The 8,291-nt window shown below is 39.2% G+C and overlaps 1 long non-coding RNA gene across 2 annotated transcripts in view; it reads right to left on the bottom strand.

The window, feature by feature from the left end:
• The window catches only part of LOC107181710, a 25,949-nt gene that overhangs the window by 793 nt on the left and 16,865 nt on the right, over positions 1–8,291 (bottom strand). For both annotated transcript variants that reach the window (XR_001512405.1, XR_001512404.1), the window contains one exon: positions 225–306. This is a non-coding gene — a long non-coding RNA (uncharacterized LOC107181710). The remainder of the gene's footprint in view (positions 1–224; positions 307–8,291) is intronic.

Raw genomic sequence — 8,291 nt, 5'->3', positions numbered from 1 at the left:
GACTCAGCCCCCAGTAAGCTTCGGCACTAGATTACACAGCTACTGAACCTTGGCTGGGAGCTCCACGGAGCAGCCCACAGCCTAACTCTCAACTTTCTTCCGCATTCCCCCTTAGGAAAGACAGACACCTGTAGGTCCTATTTATGACAGTCGGGAAGCAGATGTAGAAGAAAGCCAAACTCGGGTGTTCTCTCTGCCTAATCACTGGTCAGCACCACATTTACCTGCTATGTCGGGCCCAGATTGACAGGAGACTTTTGAGAGCATCTCATCCCTTCACACACCTTTCCCCAGTAGCACTTCAGCCTGGAAAGGGGAGACATAGACATGAGTTTCTTTCTGGCTTCCTCTACCTACCCCTCTCTCTTCCCATCAACCCTTGGAACCAAAAGGGTAAGACTTTCCTTCTTCCTCTTTCTTTCTGACTAGAGATTTTTTTTTTTTAACTCTGTGATCAATCTTGCTAGGCCAGTTTCTAAAAGTTTTCAAGGGAAAAATATAAGCGTTTAGAACATCATTTCAAAGTCTAGCTTTCAATCCAATGTCTGCCTGCTTAGGGCCTTTGGGAATACTAGTATCTTTCTTTTTTCTTTGCCTTTCTACTGCAAATCTCCTAATTTCCCCTAAATTCACAAGTGTGTCTGAGGAAACAACCATTCACAAGGAAATGAAAAAAATCATAAGCACATTATATTTCTCAAAATATTACATCCAGTATAGTCTCGTATAATGCTAGTCTTTCTCTAATAGTGCTTCTGTGCTTTATGGCATTTTTCTTAAGAAAACACGGAAGTTTGTTTGATTTCTAAACTTTTAATGCCCTTTCTTTTTTTAATACTTTATATTTTAGAGCAGTTTTAGGTTTATAAAAAATTTTTAAGAAGTACAGAGATTTCCCATATAACCCCTCTGCCTCCACGTATGCCTACCCCTCTCCCCTTTATCAACCTAATATCTCACTCTCTAGGATGGTACATTTTTTTATTGAGGCTAAACCTACATTAACACATCATAACCACCCAAAGTTCATAGTTTACATTAGAATTCACTCTTGGTATTGTACTTTCTATGGGTTTAGACCAATGTATAATGATATACATCATTATAATATTTTCCTCACCTTCTCTTTTCATTATTTTTTCCATGCTTATATTTATTTTTTTCTGGGTAACCAACTTCTTCGTTTTCTGATGCTATAAAAACATAATGTTTACTTTTACTTACTGAGTTGTTCATATTAATTTCTGCATCTTAGATAAAAGCTAACTGGGTTTGTAAAACTTCTGTACCAGATACACTAGCATTTAAATACCTTTTTGAGCTCCACTGTGTTTATGTATTTTCTTTATGGCACTTCAATTCACAATGGTGATTTTAATTCAAATATTTGCCTCCCAAGATGCTGGTTCCACCATGTATAATTCATATCATACCCTTTTATAGAACACTGCCTGGTGTTATCTGCGAAATTAAAAAGGATGCCTTTTATTTTCCTAATAGTATTTGATTATATTTACCTATTGAGGTTTTTTTGATAGTGAGAAAAATTTTAGGCGTGTTTATAGTCATGTATCTTTCATTTTTTCTGAACTCATTTTAGTAGTTGGTAGTTCCACTCCAGTTGTTTTTAAACACTTAAACTACAGCTATATTTTTGGCAGGGGAAAAAATTTAAATTTGAGGTTAAACACTGCAAACTTCAGAGTCAGTGAACCAAAAATTCAACTGTGTGACTTAATCATTTAAAAAGTGATAGACACTGTTTTGACTACAAGTACTAGTCATACCAGTGGGAAAGGACGTTTGAACTAGAAGATAGAGACATAAACTCATTTTAATTTCTCTACCTCTTCCTTGATGGTTTTTATCAGATTACCATGTAGAGCAACTTGCCATTCTGTGGTTACTCACTTCTAAAATTGTAAATGTCGAGACGTACCAGATATCACCTTGGACTCCAAAGTGTGATTGTTTTGGGGGTATGTGGTTTCATACCCAAGTGAATCATTCTGCCAAGAACCTTGAGAATGTCAATCTAGTCTAGACATTTCAATCTTAATAACTGATACACCAGCCATGGCAGAAGATTATATAGCTTTAGAAAGAGGATGTGGGCGTAAAATAGTGCAAATATTAAATCCACGAGACCTTGACTAGTCATTTCCTCTGCTGAGCCTTTTCATTCCTACCATTATTATTATCACTTACATCAATAACTGTTCATCAAGTGACCGAATATCTTTTAAAATAATCTTTGCCTGTCCTGTTTGTATTTCCAGCATGTAATACGATGCCTGCTTTAGTAGCCCCAACAAAAATCTATTACTGAATGAATAATTTACTTCAAAGGACTTACAGGAAAGCCATTGTAAATGCTTTCTTATACTTTCATTCAACTCCTCTTTTCCTCAGTCTTTTCTCTAATTCCTAATGGCTTCTTGGAATTTGTCACTGATTTTCACAATATTCTCCTATTTTTTCAACTGGCAGCTATGACAATAGCTATGAATAATGATGTAAGTGTTATTGTTATTTTTGAAATAGGGAAATCAAGTTTAATTGCAAGCTATTACTTAACTTTGGGGGGATATCAGTCAATTTAGCATAAATAAATATGCTAGACATGGTCATAGCAATTAAAATAAAAGTTTTGAAAACTGGATGGTAATATTACCCCATGCTACTTTTTGAAGCTACAGTCTTTAGAAGGTTTTGAGAGTTTGGAATCAGCTGGTAAATACAATTTGAATCCAATAGAACCTCATGAAATATTTAGATGAACATGATATAGAAGGATCTTTACCACTACAAAAAAATTAAATGTATGTATTTTTTCTCTTTAGTGAGAAAAGGGATCATTCTCTGTGCAATAAGAATAGCAAATTCTTTTAGAGTCACCAGCGGTAGCATCCCTTGGAAGGATAGATATAATGGGAAGTTCCTCTTTGTCTGGGAGAGAATTATGTGAGTATCTTTTGGGTTTTGAGAACTGAAAAGAAAAACTGCCCGTGGATTTGGCTAAACCAAAGTCAGGGCTGCTGTTTAGGTGATATGGCCATATCGGTTGTGAAATTATAAGTATTTCTGTTAGTGAGTATATGGTTGTTTCCTGCTTTCTCCGCCCCATTTCTTTTCCTGGAAACAGTAACCCTCCTTACAATCAAGCCACGAACTTCAGCATGCCCAGTGGCCTCCAGGAATCTTCTTCAGTTCTAGGGCTTGCTTTAGTTTTGATTCCTATGACCCACACAGTGTCACCGGCTGGGGGATTTTGAGTGTAGGTCTGCCAATCAAAATGGGGTAGAATCCCCTTCACGGCAAACCTGAATGAGTATTTGCTCCAGTACCTAAGATAACAGGCAGAGCAGGGGACCCAGCCCCTGGCTACTATGCCATATCCACACCTCAGATACAGCTTTACCCATTTTAACTCTAGTACTCCACTAGAGGGATGCCATTACCACCCAGGTACTCAGACATAACTGCCATCACATTCTGAAGATACCTTCCCCACAAAGCCACAATTTGTGCCCATGGCTTTAGTCTATAACATACATATTCCCACAGCTTAAGCTCTACACTTCACACCCACAGAGAGTAGAAAGATCTTCAATCTCAATGGTTGAGGTGACTTTCGAAAACATTCTACAGTGCATAATATTGGGGAGACATCTGTCCCATTCAAGGGTATGGAGTGCTGATAACCTAGCCCATAAATGGCTAAGGCCAACCTTTACTGTCCCACCAGAGCAATTCTTTAGCAGACTGGGCATCAAGACAGGAACAAGCTAGTCCACACTGCACCATGAAACACACAAAAGCACCAAAGAATATGGACAAGTAAGACATATTATTTCTTCCTGAACTCAACTTACATAAAATACAAATAAATAAATAAATAATAAACGTGCTCTTATTTGGGAGAAACTTCCCCACCTCTTCTTTAACATTTTATCGGCTTTCCTTTTGACGAAAGATCTCAAGAACCTGTCGCCATTTTTTTTCTGGTCCATTTTTTTCACTCTAATGCCTATGTCTTCTTGATTCTTAGCTCCTTATTTTTAATCAACCATTGTAGACAGAACAATGGTCTCCCAACTCTGTCCATGCTCTAATTCCTGGAACCTGTGAACCTATTGTGTTACATGGCAGAAGGGAATTAGGTTGCAGATGGAATTAAGGTTGTTCAGTTGAATTTAAGATAAGAAGATTATTTTGGATTCTGGATTCTTGGTGGACTCCATCTAATTCCAGTCCTTAGCAGAGAACCGTTCCTGGCTATGGTCAGAGAGAGAGAGAGAGATGATGATGATGATGGAATAATGGCCAGAAAGATGCTATTCAAAAAAGATTTGACTCACCATTGCTGGCTTTAATGGTGGAAGAAGTGGGCCATGAACCAAAGAATCTAAGCAGCTTCTAAAAGCTGAAAAGGGCAAGGGAATAAATCCTTCCCTTGAAAACAGGGATGGGGAACATTGGGCCTGTGGGCCATATAAGGCCCAAGAAATTATTTGGTCTGACCCTGCCATGGAATTAGAGGTGAGGTAATTAAATGTTTGACCAAATATAGCGGGCTAATATTTAATTTATAATTTTGTATGGCCCACAAATGATGTTATAAATATCCAAATGGTCCTTGGCAGAAAAAAGGTTCCCCACCCCTGCTAGAAAGGAATGCAGCCCTGCTAACACCTTGATGTTTAGCCCAGTGAAACCCATGTTGAACTTCTAACCTATAGAACTATAAGATGAAATTTGTATAGTTTAAGCCATTAAAGTTTGGTAATTTGATACACTCAGCTATAGAAAACTAACATACTAACATTCCTCCCCCCCAAAACCCCCAAAACTAAATAAGAGACGTTTATGATAATGACACAGCTCTCTTGGGGCACAATGTCTGGAGCCAATAAAAAAAACAAAAAACTCCCCCTCAATTCCCTTTCAGTTTGAGAGATTTTAGCTTCGTTGTTGGTCTCAGTCCCACTAACAAATTTTTCTGAAGTTATTAAGAAAACCATCAGGGTGAGACATGCTTTACAACAGAGAACTATGAGGCCCTTTGATGCTCTACAAGTCATAGCGTGAAGTTAATGTTCCTGAAAGAGAAATTCACACTGTCTTGTCCAGTTCCAGTTCTCAACATCTATCAGTTGGGATTTCCCCATCACTAGTGAAACTCATCTGAGGCCTTACTAGAAGCCCATCAGCTGTGAGGACTGGCTGCCACCGCTGACCACCTCGGGGGATCACCTGTACAGGGGCCCACCCCACAGAGCAGGGCTTCATTAGGGCTCTGGTGCCCACTGAATCTGCCCCTTGAGTGTGTCCCTGGTGGAAGTGGTTGGTGTTTGGGGATGGTCTAAAGCTGTCCATCTGGTGTGCTGGCTCTAGGGCCTCCCAGAGGTGCAGGCCAAGGTCACCTGCTGCCTCTCTCTTGTCCCACAGTCCCTATGAGTTCGTTACAGAGGGATCATGCTTACGTTACAGGGCAGCTGTTAGGGTCAAATGAGAGTAATGGTGAAAGCACATTTTAAGCTGTGAATTAGCATCTGTGTGAAAGTTGTTATAAATATGGCCATTTGCATCCCACATTAGATTTTTAGCTCTTGTAGGTAACTACTCCTGTAGGTAATAACTGACTCTTCTCTGATAACTTCTCTGAAGTAGTAATAACTTTACTACTTCTCTGATATTATGGCTAATAATAATGCTATTTACAAGAATCCTAGGAGCTACATGATAGGTAAAACATATCTAAACAATCAGTGACTGCTTGGAAGAAATTTTCATACCTTTTAACATTCATAAAATCCATAATGCATGAAGTTTTTAAGATGCATTTTTTTTAACTAAAGGAGGTGAAATGAAGGAAAATGGAAAGGAGGAGGAAGAGAAAAAAAAGAGAGAAGCTTCTTTTGTTTATTTTTAATTACATTGGTGAATTTTGTATTATGGATACCTTTTTGTTCTTTACAGGTGATAGTGTCTGAGAAGGAAAAGAATCAGGGAACATAGATTTTGAAAGCTAAAAGTTTTCTTTTAATCATACACTTCAAGCTCTTTATTTTACAGTTGAAGAAACTGAGACGTAGAGATGAGACAGGAATGGCATAGCAATTTAAAATCTGATATTGGCAGATTAACTTTTTGCTAAAGGATTTGCAGTTATCTTCAAATATGGTGTTCTTCTAGAAAATCAGACACTGCTGCTTCTGTTTCTTATAATGGCATCGTTATTTCCTAGGGAGTCTCTCCAATGTGATAGGAAGTGCTTTTCCGAAAGCTATGAATAATAGCCTCTATGCTTTGTCAGGCGCTGCAACTACAATGTAGGGAACAATACCCCAGTTCCCTAGTGGAGTTAATGAGCCTCCCAAGGCTACTAATTTGCTATGATGGAGTAGTTCAGAATTCAGGAAGATTAGATTCTTCTTTATTATATCAGTGCCCCTTTATTTTGTTAACCTAATGCCCCTAACATTTCCTGCTATTATACTACTTTCCTTCCTTCTTTCCCCTATGTCCTTAAATGACTCCTATATGTTTTACCAGCTTTACCTCTCACCCCTTAATTTGCTTTTTTGACTGTTTTCCATAAGCCAATATTCTGAGTGTCAGGGACTTCTCTGCTAGACAAATTTAAATGTCTTTTCTTAATTTTCTCCTTGATTTCTTTGTCATTAAATTAAACAGGTTTGGCTATTGCCCTTCCTTCATCACTTGAATTCTATAATTCTAAACAATAAACATCCTGACCACCCCTCCAATTACACTTCATCCTTCCGTCTCTTTCCTGCTCACTGGTTTTCTCACTGTTTTCTTTCAACACATTTATCGATGTTGATGGCCTGAATGATCACATCCATGTTGATGATCCCCAAATCTTGGTGTCTAGTCCCAACCTCTAATGAATATTGTAATTTATAATTTCAGTTGTTCTTCTCTTAGATCTCCTGCCATATCCTAATTTAACATATCTAAAACTAAAATTATTATCCCATTTCCAATACACCATTAAAAAAATAAAACTACAAATGTCTAAATTTTTGGACTTCAAGCATGTAGTTAATTTTGTTCCTACTTTAAAAACATATTTGAAGAACTGTGGATTATTTTATTATTTTTTCTGAGTTTTCTTAGTGAATGCCTTTATTTCTGTATGTGCTGTCATCAGATATAGAATGTGTCCATCCATCTATCCATCCAACAACCCACCATCATCGTCTGGCTAATTTTCCTCCAGACAAACCTACTTGTAAGTGGTCTGTACAAGCAACCTTCATTGCCAGGTTTTACTGGATTAGTATACAAAGTCTTCTGGGGTATATCAAGTAGTGCCACTTTGTAGCATTGCTAGACTTCACCCGATTTTAACCTGACTTTATTCTAAATTAAGCACACACCCAACTTTTATGTTACAAAGGCTGAGAACAGTACAGTGGGAGACCAGCCTGTCATTTGTTCTTAATCAGGTTGGGAACCACTCAGGAATAAAAAACATGGAGAAAAATGTCAACTCACAATGCTAGTTTATTTAATAGTTTTCTGATACCAAAGTCATCCTCACTGATGAGAACTATATATATAAAAGCCTAAGCGACCGAATTGAAGCATCCATCTAATCTAATAAAAGGGAAATATCCAAATTGACTGCACCTCCACTATACCCCAAGCCACACCCACCAGCCAATCAGAGCGATTATATGCAAATTAACCCAACCAAGATGGCGGCTGGCAGCCATGGAGCTAGAGCAAGCAGGAGGCTTGGTTGCCCTGGCGATGGAGGAAGCCAAGCTTCCCGCCTGCCCTGGCTGGCTGTGGCATCCATTCAAGGCAACAAAGTTTCAATTATAGAAGATAAATAAATCCCAGATACCTGCTTCCAGCTGCCTCCACAGGGAGCTTGGATGGCTGGGGTTCTGTGGCCAGCCTGCAAATAGCCATCAGCCCCTCTCCCAGACTGGCAAGGAGCCCCAGCAGGACCACCCTGAAGGGGGTGTGGCCAGCCTGCAAACAGCCATCAGCCCCTTACCCAGGCTGGCCAGGTACCCCAGCAGGACTCCCCACCCTGCAGGGGGTGTGGCAAGCCTGAAAACAGCCCTCAGCCCCTCACCCAGGCTGGCCAGGCATCCCAGCGAGACCCCCATCCTGATCCGGGAACACTTCAGGGCAAACCAGTCATCCCCCACCCATGTACCAGGCCTCTATCCTATATAATAAAAGGGTAATATGCAAATTGATCCTAACAGCAGAAAGACTGGAAATGACTGGTAACTATGACACAC

The sequence above is a fragment of the Myotis davidii genome, unplaced genomic scaffold (assembly GCF_000327345.1).
Source record: "Myotis davidii unplaced genomic scaffold, ASM32734v1 scaffold168, whole genome shotgun sequence".
Taxonomy (NCBI): Eukaryota; Metazoa; Chordata; class Mammalia; order Chiroptera; family Vespertilionidae; genus Myotis; species Myotis davidii.
The sequence above is the reverse complement of the archived record's forward strand: the minus strand, read 5'-3'. Positions and strand labels throughout refer to the sequence as shown.